This window comes from Varroa jacobsoni, unplaced genomic scaffold (genome assembly GCF_002532875.2).
Source record: "Varroa jacobsoni isolate VJ856 unplaced genomic scaffold, vjacob_1.0 scaffold_967, whole genome shotgun sequence".
Classification (NCBI taxonomy): Eukaryota; Metazoa; Arthropoda; class Arachnida; order Mesostigmata; family Varroidae; genus Varroa; species Varroa jacobsoni.
In genome coordinates this window covers 15,403-29,123 of record NW_019213869.1, presented here as the reverse complement: position 1 = coordinate 29,123, position 13,721 = coordinate 15,403, and the positions used below count along the sequence as shown (strand labels likewise).

Genomic DNA, 13,721 nt, shown 5'->3' with positions numbered 1-13,721 from the left:
GTGGAAGTGCTCCAGCGTGTTGTGATATTCAGTTGGGCAGTATAATACTTTTTAAACGTTGGCCCCCTCACCGGAATTTATAACCAAAGCGCAAATCTTCATTCAGTTATCACGAGCACCATTGAGTGAAGTTTATCGTGTTGATTCCGTACAGCATTCGGCATTTGTTGATGAGGTTGTAAGACGCCACTTACATAAATGTATAAACGCTGCACTTCCGTGTTTGGGCTTTTCAGAATGGAAAGGCTTGCTAATTTGATGCACACAAAGTATTTATATATTCGTCAATTAATGTATTCACTGAAAGTTGTGTGTATTATCGACATATTCAGCCGATTGATTTACGAATAGGCAACATTCAGTATCCCAATAGGACGCCAGCCTTGTTTGCGCATATCTGATTATCATAGATTTGTTTATAGAGAAATCGTTTATCTGAAATTGAAAGTGGCTCTGGGTGATGCCATTAAAGGAAGCGCAACGACGTTCAACGAAGAGAAAAGGCCACAGCTCAAACCACTTTTCAAGAGTTACTGCCGTTTGTTATCCAACTGGTCCAAACAGTCACCATCTATTTATCTTACCGTTGATTTGTCTTGCCAAAAATAAATTTTCTGCGGAGGCTTGCTTGGAGGTGGCGTATCGGAAATATTCTGTTCGACAGTCCGCAATGGACGCTGAAATTGTGGTCTAATGTGTTGTCAACAAATGTAACAAGGGACCGTTATGAGACAGCAGTTCTTTCAACAGTACAAGATATTTATCCTTAGATCAGTGGCCCAATTTGACAAATAATGCTATTCAATAAGTAATAATAACGTAGCTTCTTTGTGCCCAACCAGAGCCCTGCTTTACGAGTTCATTTTGAAAATTATCATAGTAACATACCCGGTATCTTCTAAATTATTGCTTTTTATAATTATATGAAAAAATATTTGCTTCGATTATGACTACACACATGCAATGCCCAGCAATTGGTTAAATATGTATGTGGCGATTTCGTGTTTTGTCGACTTCTACCACCAGCAAATCGTAGTGCTATGTGGGGCGCCTATTAGGTACTGAGCCACGCTGGTTGACTAAATTTCTATGGTAAAATTTGGACAGAGGCAAGTATCACACACAGTGTGTCGCTGTTGTCGAGCTGTTAATGAATTGAACTGTCTAAATTTTTTTGATCTATGAAATAATTGATTTACTATATTTTTGAAAGTTGGCGCCGCCGCCATTTGAAGCTACTCAAGTGCTAGTCGGTGGTCACTCAACACAGAAGTACTTGGCTTGGTACAGATTCGTTGGCAGTCGGAGCGTCAGTTTGTTCGACCCGACCAGTTCTCACCCCATAGCTGAATCGTCTTCTACCAAAGTCTTGAACTATCATCACTAATACTATTACGGCTATATTCCCTCTTGGCCTATTGTGTAATCTTGTAGGAGAGCTCCTGGAAGTTTATCAAAGCATTCGACCGAAGTCAAGCAATCTGTAACCGCTATGGGGCTGTTAGACGAGTAACCGCTGAACGGGGGTGTCAATTCCAGGACAAACCGTAGTGTCCATATTCATCGGATCCATTAACAAGAAAAAGCATAGCAATCGAACTGCTGCACGATAAATTGCTTAATGAAGAAAATTTCAACAGCTTTCGTGAAAATTAGTGCTAAGTAAGTAACCCGGAGCTAGCAAATTTCAGAAATCTATTGAAGTAAATATTTGATGAAGAAAGACAAGTACTCATGCAAGCTCATGCAAGACTGTCGTTACAGCCGGAAGTTAACGGCGACCATTATGTAACGGGCTTTGGAAAAAGACATTTATTATTGTAGGAAATATTTAGCTCTAGCAGGTATCGTAGATTATGTTTTTTGTTAACCGTCGGCGATTGGCAACCATTTTTCCATTACCCAGATTTTCAAGGATGAGCAGTCAAAAATGCGTATGGCTTCAAATCGTATTGTTTTCAAAACTTACCTATGAAAGTTTTTAGCCCCTTTCTGCGCTCAATACTTTTCGATCGATAGATTTTTTCCTCTCCTGTGTTAGAGGATAGCTGCGAGGCTGTAAACGATGTGCGTGTAATGCGCATAAAAAATTTTATACATGTATATATAATTTTCAGGGGCACAATTTTTTCCGGTTTGGGATTCATCGACTGCTGATTTTGCTGTCGGCTTTAGGATTTGCAATCACGATGACGGAAGCGTCATTAACTTGATCGTACTGTGAATGGCTGTGCCGCGATCATCACATAACGCTACTACCCTAAACCTTCATGTAAGAACGCATAATTGTGACGACTTCATTAACAAGATGTCACCTCATCTCTTATGGCGGCAAGTGTTCACTCTGTGTAACAGTCAACGGTCTTCGTATAACCGTTGCTGGCCCGTGCGTCATTAGCGTTGTTCGTACTCTACCGATTTCTGTAGTAATTATGCCCTATTTATACTCGTCAAACCCATTCACTCTAAAAGCTAGTAATCGAAAATATACAGAAAGTACACAAATAAATTCAGTAAAATAATAATGAAATATTTCTGCGTTATTGTCATTGCTGTTATTAGGCTTTCTCTACCTGGCACTTTTGTGGTAGGAGGCTACTAACTAAGATATGTATGCTCATGTTTTACGTTGATTTTGATTTGAGGTTAAGTTCAATCATATTGACATAATGGCAAACGTTGTCCAATAGAATATATAGAACTAGTCTTCATTGTGCTTTGTTAAAATTCACTGCTTTTGTTAACTACGACCTGTACCAAATCTAAGTGGACATTGTATTTAGGCCAGAGGTCAATACCGTAAACGAGCTAATTACTTAGGCTCGTATTGGTCTATGCTCTAATTAAATTATTAATTATAATAGAATCAATTCATGTAAATTACGATTATTGAATTTAGAAAGCTTAACACAATATGAGTTGGCAGCTAGTTAATTATTAACTTCAATTTTCCTTAATTTCGAAGTCCTTTTACAGTAGAGACCTAGTGGTAGTGGTTTTTTTGATACAAAATAGGATTTTCGGTGCCTATTGGCGAGTTGCGTTTCAAACGCGAACGTACGATAACTGTACGGTAGTAAAAAATTAAGTGGTATTAGGCGAACTTTTTCATTGACAAAAATGTACGGTTAGAAAAAGTGCAACTTTGTACAACTTGGGTTTGAAAACGGGTTGGAATAAGTTTGTTTTTTCACACCCTAGACGGCTGGTTCCCAGACGAATCTCACGACGAAAATTCTAAATAATCGAATCCAGCTAAATGTAGCCGTGAAGCATATTTTATTTGCCATAGAGGGTTCCTTAATAAACTAAAAATTTTTATAAATTAATTTCTCCTTTTGTTGAGTGTCCACTTGACACGCAGATTAGAAGCTGTAGGCTTATGTTGGTTAAAATTATTATTGACTATGCTTTTTCAAATGCCGGAGCAACGTTTCAGCCTCTTTGATCGATGATGACGAAGACTCATGCTGTGTCTGACTATCCAGTCAGTATGCTATCAGATAATGAGTAAAAACTTTGTTAGCAAAAGTAATATTATAGTGTATAACTACCATGATATCTTCCTGAAGCGGCCGGCTAGCTTTATCTCTATAGAAGCATTGTGCGCTACGGATCAAGTAGAACAGAAATAGTTTCAAATCCAAATTTTATTATTTTTCTATCCATATGTGTTGAATGACTATATAAATAAATATGATATATAATTTATGTTGATAATTATAATATAATAATGCTGACAGGGTTTCCTTATAAGAAAATTCGCTGCTCGATAGTTGATGACCCAGACACAGGTCAGTTTCGATTGAAGATGTATAAATCAAATTGAAATTATACCGCATAACCATTATTTTCTATTTCTAGTAAGGCGGCCCTAGAAATCTCGATTTTTTTAAACAAATCAGCACCACCAAATAATAATTACCAGCAACTAGGTTGGTATATCAAAACCTGCTCAACTAGAGCAAGCAGTTCTATTATTCATTCAACACGCAGTTTCTATCACGGGTGTGCCTATATATCAACACTTATGATTGATAGAATATACAGATTAGTTATTAATATAATGAATAACAGAAGTCTACCGGTACACGCATGTAAAAGGTTATTTTCGCTCAAGCGCTAGCACGCCGCGCGGTTCATCTGGTCCTTCCTCCACCGTCTGGTCGACTTATTTACTGCATATATACGATATGCCACACAAGTTGCCTCTGGGGCAGTAATAAACATTGGTGGAACAAAATGAATAAAGGCTTTTCGCACATAAATCGACACAAGACATGTAAGAGGGACAACGACACCAGTCAAAATCATAGCATCAGCAATAATAATAACGACAATGACCAAAAAAATAAACGTAGGAAACATTAAGTTTAGTCGTTTCTTAGTAACCCAAGTGTGGCTGCTATGAATCTATATGACGCCGATGAAGGGAACGCAAATGTCGAATAGGGTCGAGGCTTCCCGTTTATCCTAGTGTGGCTAAATGACGTTACAGCGACGTCAGAGCAGTCCGTTTTGAGCCTGAGGCGATACTAGGACAACAAAAGTTGATGTGCTCAAAGATCCAGTTTTCTTTGTGCCGTTGAACACATGGCCATCGTATCAGTAGACAAATCTCTAGTGTTTCTGAGGCTTTGGATGACAAAGGATGACGCGCAGGTAATGGTCACAGAACAAATTGTCGCTACGGATAGATACCAGTGCTTTAATGTATTTATTAGGATAGCAATGTTGTTTTCAAAAGAAAATCATTTTGAAAGCCCGGCGAGCTTAATTAAGTTTTCGAGCAGTATCTTCACTCAAAAGCTTGTACAACCGCAGATTCTCGCAGTCGACTTTTGTATATCCATTTCTACAACGAAGTGTGCTTATACGGATCTGAATGAAAAAATTCACTAACTAGAGTTTGGCTAGTTTGACCCATTTCGCACGTGTGACGCGTGCTCGGCGGCTTACAATTTTTCTAGTGGCGTTTCTAGATGGGCGTCTGACGGACGTGTATCTACGATAGTCAGATATATCAGGTTGTTGTAAAAGATAGCGGCAAGTGATATTTTCGGTGTGGTAACGTGTTCCTGAATTTGTCACACAACATCCGAGTTGGGTCAGATTTGCCACTGATGTGATGCCTCGAAATTTTCGGCTAAACGTGAATAAAGTGTCCTGAAAAACGTTAGGTTTTTTAATTTTTTGAGGTACCAACTACAATATATTAGGCATATTGCATGGCATTGTATACAGCATTTGTTCCATCTAATTTTTTCGATTAGCGAACCATTGCTTACAGGCTAGCATAAGACAAATTGTCAGCCACAGCCTTTTTTCCTTCTAGACCTCTCAGAAAAATGTTTCGGTAATGATTATGAACGACCAATTTGTCCAGGAATACTTTGGTAATACCGCGGAATTATTTTGTTTAATTCATCGAGATACACCTACTTGTGCTGGTATTTGTCAAAGACGAACCATCGTATCTTCCTAGTCAGACGATCGCGACCGATCTTCCAATATTTCTTGTCGATTTGTAGGTTCCTCTAGGGACACAAACCGATATTGGATTATGATTAACAAGAAATTTGCTTTAATCATCAAATATCCTGCACGTTGCGCGCTCGACTACGGACATTTGCACGTAGAAATGAATGACAAGCAAAATATCTATATGTAGACGAATGTTTTTTGAGCAACTTCCAACTCGACAATCTAAACGGTGACTTTTATTCTATATTACGCGATTTTTACCCACCAAACATGAACCGGTAACCGTTTCACTGTGGTTCTGGTTGGTCAAATGGCAATTTGCTGTTTAACACCAAATTGCCATTTGACGAAACAGTTCCGAACATAAAACTGACAACAAATAGATTTCGCAGGTTGAAAGACACCGTGTTGAATGATCCAGTTGCAAGTAACAGGTCACAGATTTCATGGTGCGGACGTCGTTGTTTTACTGCGATGGGAAATTAAGGCGTTCTGTAGATGACAAAAAAAAAGCCCACAGGTCTGTCCAGTTTGCTATAGTAGAATAATTTTTCGGGGTAGCTTATTTTGTTACTTCCACTTAGAACTTATCCATAATGGTTTGTCATTTTTCACATAACAGTATTTTGTAACTTTCGACAATTGGGCGCGAGACTCGGATGCTGTTCAGCCGGGGGCCCAAATCAAAATATCCTTCACATAAGATAATAAGTGAAATTGAGTAGTATCAATCTGCTGAACGCAAGGCTTAGACAAAAGTTTATCGAGGCGTTCTTCTATTTTGCATTGTTCCATCGGTGACAATTCAGTCCACGTTAAACAAGAGCCATGTAATCAAGCTCTATGCTGCAAACTCAGCTAACAATTGATTTTAGGGAATGTAATTATAATTGTGTAATAATAAATATCATTCGTTTTAACTTCGGCTATTATAACGGAAGTAACGAATAAATTGCGGTAAGCTTAGAACTTGTTCCGAGCTTGGACGTACACAAAGCCATTACGACCCCAAGTTGTCACAAGGACTTGAAGACTGCTAAATTAGCTATCCTAGACTACGACAAAACAAGATGCTTCGTAGTTTATAGGTACCTAAGTTTTCAATATCACACAGCGAAATATGAAACAATCAGCGAGTCATTCGCTCCGGGTCTGTTCTGTATGCCTTTTTTTTTTTGTTTACTTCAATGAAGAGAGCTAAACGATTTTCTTGGATCAGGCGTCGACTGGCCTTGCATATGGTTATAAGCCATTGTGTACAGTTCAGACTATAATGGTTTACATGGATCAAGTGAATGCCTAGTGGTTAACCTGTCGGGTGTTTTCGGAAAGAGCGACCAAAGCTAGCAACCCAAAGCACCGTCGAAAAGGCCTCTTTACCGGCGTGAAATCGTCAAGGACTAATAATAAGCGAGGATTCGAATCATAATGACAACGGTACGTTGTTGTTGTAGCTTTTCGTCTGCATACGGCTTTCTGGTCACAATAAAGCAATATTGTGTACCTAGTTTGTGCTTTTTAACTTTTGCTGTCTAAAGGTAAGTAATTGATTTAGACAAAACAAACCAGGTTTTTTCTCTTATCAGCATATTGACGTAAATTGTTGATCAACGTCGCACTGATCCCTGCCAGCTCTGCCGGACACAACACGTTCTAGAAACAGTCTGCTAGCGCCAACATTGGAGGCTGTGTCTAAAGGATAGGAACCAGCTGCATCAGGTGCTCCGCTCGAGACCGCTGCGGGGTGCTCAACAACGCTGAACTTCTAAATGAAATCATATACGAGGCAAGTGAAAAGTGAAGTTCTGCTGGTGGGCGAAATGCCGAAAATGTATTTGTGCTTTTCAAAGGTATCCAGCATATATATATTTACACAATATACTGGCTATGCAGTCTGAATAATGTTGAATAGCGATACCGGACGAGACATCTACCTAAATACGCTCGCTGAAAGGATGCCCGCTGCTGAAGTTGCTGGTTGCTGAGCTAGGCCATCAACATGTGCCTGAAACTGGCAAAATTCACAAGACGGCTTAATGATTTTTACCTCCTTCTTACGCGCACGGCAGTGGATATACTACATCCCGTTCCCTTTTCGAAAATTAAACAAGTGTTTGAGCTTCGAATGCGGTATGCTCCACTCTGGAATCTCGACCGACCACGCTTGCCACTTGACAAACAACGCACCATTTGACAGCAATAGTTACACATTAAAAAGGTAAATGCGAGGCCAAATTTCTTTCGATACTATCTGTTATCGCTTTCTGCAGCTTGGGATGGATTCGTGGCGCAGGCCACTTTTCGAGTGACTACAGAAATTTGTCTTATGCCAGCAGCCCCTAGTTCGAAAGTAACATTTGGTACGCAGTATTTCGGTGGTTAGCAATAGACGACCTTTCGTTGTTACGTTACTTTTATGCGCGTATTTTTGTGCTTATGTCATATATATCTATAGGCATCGTTTTGGCGAGCCTTAATATTAATATTGATGTTACAATGATTTTGACTGCGATCCAGCACGGCCAGCAGCCGAAAATAGTGGACTAAGAACGTAAGAACTTACTGGGACAAGGTTTTTTAGCGGGCGCTAATTGTCAGATAAGTACCGATTCTTTCGCTGCATGTCATTGGACTGGTGACAAGAGTCGTCCGTCGCGAAACTAATGGATTTATCATTTACATAACGACTGGCGAAATATCAGTCTCAGTCCAGTATGAAAGAATACGAAGTGTTGTCTCGCTCATAGTCACTATACATGGCTAACAGCGCTCATGATGAAAATGATCATCTATACAACTTTTCTTTTCGTGCTCGGGATTTCAAATATTCAAGTTCATCTACTACACACACATTCGTTTGCAAGTTTTAGCGAAACGGTGTTACCTAATTGTGCTCACTTGTGTGCTGTGACGTATATCGATCTAGATAAACTCTATTTTCATATTCAGGTCCTGTTCTAGATAAACTGTCTACGTGAGAGAAGTTTTGTTCTTTTTTTGTACGAGGCAATGACACTATCATTAATGAAACTCATCGTAAACCGTCGTTTGGATTTCCGTGTTGCATTCTGGAAAAGATAACCCACCGAATATGCAAATTTTCTGTAGAAAAGAACGGTAAATTTCTTGATTCTCTGTATTTCGAAAAAATAACTTTATCCAGTTGAATGCTGCTAAAAAAGTTAACCAAACCTGCCGGTACGTTTCCGTGGTGCAGCTAACGGTCAGCGAAGAAACGATCAGTCATACTTTTGCCCCAATAAATAAATACGTTTCGAATACACAGATAGTCACTGCCTATCATTGCCCACATATTTGAACGGTAACATTGAATCAATGAGGAAATTAACTCGCAAAGTTGGCATTTACTACACTCAATCTTCGTCGACATTTACCGGTGCCAAATTATTCGTTCAGGGAATTTGCCATTATTGAAATAAAGACTGGCGCGATTCACTGTAGTCAAAATATTATTTTTTTGTAAATCAGAGAATTCGTTCATGGAACTGGACCAATACGCGAAGATATTAAGTTCTGCTTTACTAGCAAAGGCGCATTGTAGACGCGATCCTCTTCCTATGGCTTTTTGTCAGCGAAATGAGGAACGATAAGCTAAAAATCATTACTATTTACCAAAGATCTTAGAGAAAATTGTTCAAACATCTATAATGACTGGGTATTCTTGGATTAATTGATAAATTTCTATGCAACCTAGCCAAACTTCGAAACTTCTCCTGAAACTTACAGTCATATGGAGTTAACCAAAGGCAGTAAATGGCATTTATCATTGTTGGAAACTATTGTGCGCTTACGTATTTCTTTGAATCGGAGTTAAAATTGCCATCCGTGATTGATATGAGCCAATCGTTTATTCTCTTCCTTTTTCTTTTTTTTACTTTTTTTTTTTTAATATTTCAGGACTTTATCAGTTCGAAGCTGTCGGCAACTAACACACAGCTGGACTACAATGCAGTTTATTTGATCAGCCATAGGTTCGAACAAGAGCCGATTGTGCGTTTGCTTTCATACGTAGTTTACCACTCATAATATGTATACCTATCACCAGTTATGGCTGCTGTGGTCAATAGCGTTGTTCACACTGTAGATATTTACTAGAAGTTACACAAAATGGGAAAAACTTGTTATTGAACAAATCAAGGAAAGCGATGTCATGTTTGATGCATCTGTGCCGATCTACCAAAGGCTCAGCATAGAATGCCTCAGCATTCTATAGCCTTCATTAGATGAAGTGTGGATATACTGCTAGCAATGGAAATTGACCGGCTATACAAACACGATTTGTTTCTAATGGCGTCATAAGAAGTGAACCGATATGCGTGCGTGTGTTGAAACGAAGCTGATGCCAGTACCATTGTTGTAGAGCTATATTTAGAATCAGCAGTAACAAATACTAATATTGGTCCATGCTTAATGATAATATCACATAATTGTCTATGAGTCACATTGTATCTTGCTTGAAAGAAAATACAATCTGGGCACACCTGTATAGATTTTCGCTAAATAGGTAAAAACGTTTCTTCTCTAACGATTAATCAAATCGTTTGATTTGGAATGAGCAGATACAGCGGGAAGTCGATAGGTTCGCCTCTTTCGAACGTATCGGAGCGTGTTGACAGCAATAACATGGACGAAAAGAGAAGAACAAATAAATATCTTTTCAACTTATAGAATATTTAAAACGTCCAACGTATATATGAGTACTGAAGTGTGTGCGTTAAGCGATCGATCGTCGGTAAAATATACACAAGAGTAGTAGAATCGGCATCTGGCAAATGCAGAGAGCAAGAGTTTCTATGGGAATTTCTGCATGATTTTTCCACGCGCTCATTCCTATTATCTGTCCCGGAGCGGATTACGAGGCATTTTTGACACCAAACGTTTGCCGTGTAGTGTCTGCCATATCACGCTTGCCTGATCGTTAGGCGTTGCGCTAGTTACCTATTTAGACAAGTAGGTAGTCTCATTTCTGATGTTAGTGATGGCATAGGAAAGCATCCGTCTGTGACCAAAACTTTTTTCGGTCGACAATAGTGGGCTGGGGTACAGTCGTACCATGCGGTCGGCATCATTTGGGCATCACGGGTTCACCGTTCGTTTCGAAGCTTGACGAACGCAAAACACTCACTCATGGATATCTACATCGATGCGCAAGTAGCCCATAATGATATAAGTACCTTAACATTTCACTGACAGAGAGATCAGAGTACGGCTACGAGCTACTTACTTAACCGCCACCATTTCGACCACTGCCAACCATCATGATGCGTTTAGCGCTAAGAAATTAGCAGTCAGTTTCGCAACAGACTGACAACGCTATGAGTCGCTTTGATACAAATGGCTAACGGCGATTAAAAACCTGAAATGTCACAATTCTATTGGATTACAGGTTATGAACACCTAAATCGATCGGAGCCCAAGAGCAGAATGAATATTGGGTTTAGGCAGACAATAGATGAACGTGGGCATGACAAATGTTTGTTCGATGATTTGCCGATTGGCTAAAAAGTGAAAAGCAAGAATATACACGCGCACACACGCGTCGAAGTTGAAGAATTTTTCAGATGGACGTGCTACTTTTTCGACGGGTAGAACTGGCGTGCAAAATTTAGCTGTAACCATTGAAGTCGCCAAATACGTGTCTGGTGGCCACGTGCAACGCTAAGGGTACTGACTCGTAAGAGGGAAGTTCCCTGTTGAGCTTTACTGGCCAGTGCAATCAGTCGTTCATCAAATGCTTGCGAGTGTCCAGCACAGAGGCACGCTTACGTTAGACGCGTGATGCGGGTACGAAGAGGCGGTGGACGATAATAATAGTAGACTCGATTGCCACTAGAATAGGCTTAACCGTATATGTAAGGTATGAAACACGCTGGTGCAGGTTGAGCATTGATCTCCGACGCCTAAATGCTGGCACTGCATCACGCCGTTAATAGTACTGTTATTGGCAAACTATTTTTGTCGTTTCTTGTTTTTGTAGTCGTTATCGATGTTCGGACAACATCGTCAAACATGTAGAAGAAGCTAGTTGTATTGAGACTGCGGAAGTGAATTGATACTGCCTATGCATGTCGAACGATGCCGCAAGAACAGAAATTTTGACAGGAGTTATTGTATAAGCATAATTTATCATAGTGTTTGTCAATAAGATAATAAGTGTGCATCCGCCAAAAACGTGTATGTACAATTTGTAGATACGTTTATTATAGCGTGCGCGTTTTAATGTCGTTTTTATGGATTCAATGATGCACGAACATAATCGAATAACAATAATAATTTTAAATAATAACGAATAACAGTAATTTTAGCCAGCCAAATAATTTTAAACGTAAACATGCGTTTTTGTTGTGGTCGAACCGTCCTTTTCTTCTACATAACGTTTGAAACACAACTGTTTTTCCCACACTTTATATATATATATATAAACTCATAAAAAGATGATAAAATTAAAATCGATCAATGAAATATTAAATAGATCTACGGATATATATGTCTGTAGATCATAATATGCATGGTGAAGTCTTATTTTCCCCACAGTCTGAAGGACATTTCTTTTTATGATCGTACGTGATTGTGTCATTCATAAAATATTTTGTTGAAGGTTATAAACAAATCTCGTATTAGAACGTAAAAGCAGACAACATTAAAAATATAACCTTTGGTGTCAAGTGGGACAGCGACCGTGCTGCTTAATGTTAAAGAGACATATACAAATATAGTTGCACCTGTTTCTTGCCAGAGCGTAGGATGTGAGACTCGCTCTGCTAAAAGCTTTTCCAACGTTTGCTAGCTCTTGTCTCAACCGCTATAAATGAACCTATTGAAACCATAGTGATAATTGTTACTAATGATGTGAATTGAAAAAAGGTCCGCTTGGTTCATTGTCCTAAGGCAGAATTAGTGAAAATGTTGACGATCGTTTTTTTTTTCCGAAGTTGTTTCCCATCTTAGCCGAAAAGCAAATTTACTGCAACTCAACCAGCTTTACAATTTGACTTAAATTCTTCTCGATTTGTCGGCATTTTCGATTAGGACGAACATATGAACACAGATAATACTTTGTTTACAAGAATACAACCTAACGAGTGTCTCGATTCACCAATGGCGTCTTCTTCGATGGGACCAGCATGCCAAAAAAGAGTAGCGCCATGTATATTCTATGACATTCACGCAATTTAATAGCGTCGATATCGGCAACGGTTACCAGCCGCGTATGTAGCGATCGTTGTCAGCTGGTCAAAATTCAGCAAATAGCAAGTTATGCTGATGCGGAATCTGTTATTTTGTTCCCCAGAATGCGGCAGAGCCGATTTGTAACTTCCTGCAGCATCGAGACGAACTCCGATGACCCAGGTAAAGATGTGTAACTTTTTTTTCGCTGTTCGAGGGATTGTCGATGGGTTGAATTAACCTACAACGCGCCGTCTATGACACTTAAAAATGCGTAGTCCATAGAAGTGATGTACAATTGATGTTGCTTTTATAATCAATACTGCAGCCTGCAACGAAAAGAAGAAGTGTCTATGTAACTGCGGGATGTAATCACATCAACTGTATTACATTTTTCTCCCTGCTTCGGCTTCCCGAGACAAAAATCAATCCGACAAATAGCAAAACTCCAATCGTAATAAAAGGAAGGGCCTTTTAAAGTTCAGACACGGCACCACACCTTATCAGCTATGGTTAGTAGTCGACCCCTGATCATCGATGGAAGCGCGAGACTCATTCGAGCGGGTCTGAAGACATTACCGTTTTATTGTGTAGTAGATGGATGGATGGATGGATGGATGAATGAATGGGTTGGTTTCGCAGCGGAGACGTGTCAAATCGTAATAGGATTCGCTAGTAAAAACAAGGGAGTACTGTTATTCAGCCTCTTCTTTTCGTTGGTCGACGTTTTTCTGTCGTACAGCTTTGCTACCGTTTCTACCGGAAGGATGCACTCTTAAAATATCGTCCAGTACCCGGAGTTAAGGACGTCGTCCCAATGTACAGTGCTATAAGATTCGTTCGCTGCCTATGGTATGGGGTCCCGGTAATATAAACAACAAAAAACAATAATTTGTTATTTAATGAAAGATGACGGATAGCAGCAATCCTCTAGTCGAAATTATGAAATAACAGCATCAGCTAATGTTAAGTGGTGGTTAAAATGCTTTACTTGCGCTATCATGCGGCCAGACGCTGGCGCTCCAGAGGAAGCAATGCAATCGATTATT

General features: G+C 39.5%; 1 protein-coding gene and 1 long non-coding RNA gene across 5 annotated transcripts in view; one reads left to right on the top strand and one right to left on the bottom strand.

Annotated features, from left to right (window-relative positions):
• Window positions 1-13,721, bottom strand: part of LOC111265388 (uncharacterized) — a 66,689-nt gene that overhangs the window by 43,940 nt on the left and 9,028 nt on the right. The gene's annotated exons all lie outside the window — the stretch shown is intronic.
• On the top strand, window positions 52-2,529 carry LOC111265389 (uncharacterized). The gene is made up of 2 exons (XR_002683452.2): window positions 52-1,662; window positions 2,118-2,529. It is a non-coding gene; the product is annotated as an uncharacterized LOC111265389 (long non-coding RNA).